This window comes from Phytophthora infestans, genomic scaffold (genome assembly GCF_000142945.1).
Source record: "Phytophthora infestans T30-4 supercont1.16 genomic scaffold, whole genome shotgun sequence".
Lineage (NCBI taxonomy): Eukaryota > Oomycota > Peronosporomycetes > Peronosporales > Peronosporaceae > Phytophthora > Phytophthora infestans.
The window spans coordinates 1,569,034-1,569,275 of NW_003303743.1; positions in this window are offsets into that span (position 1 = coordinate 1,569,034).

The following is a 242-nucleotide window of genomic DNA, read 5'->3' on the forward strand; positions in this document are numbered from 1 at the left end:
ATATTAACGTGTTATTTGTGAACTTTGGTATGTGCCTCCCCCCTGTCATGTCATTTTGAGAGTGACGTCTCCAACAGCACATTGTCCGTCAAATGCCCATTCTCCTATAGAACTGACTGTCGACGCACGTATCGATGAGACTGATGCTGCAGAAGGCCCTGCACATCGTTCTGCTCAGGCTGGTAGCAGTATCTGAGCCAACTCACACAAGTTTGGCAATGGAACTTCAATCGAAAGGCAGA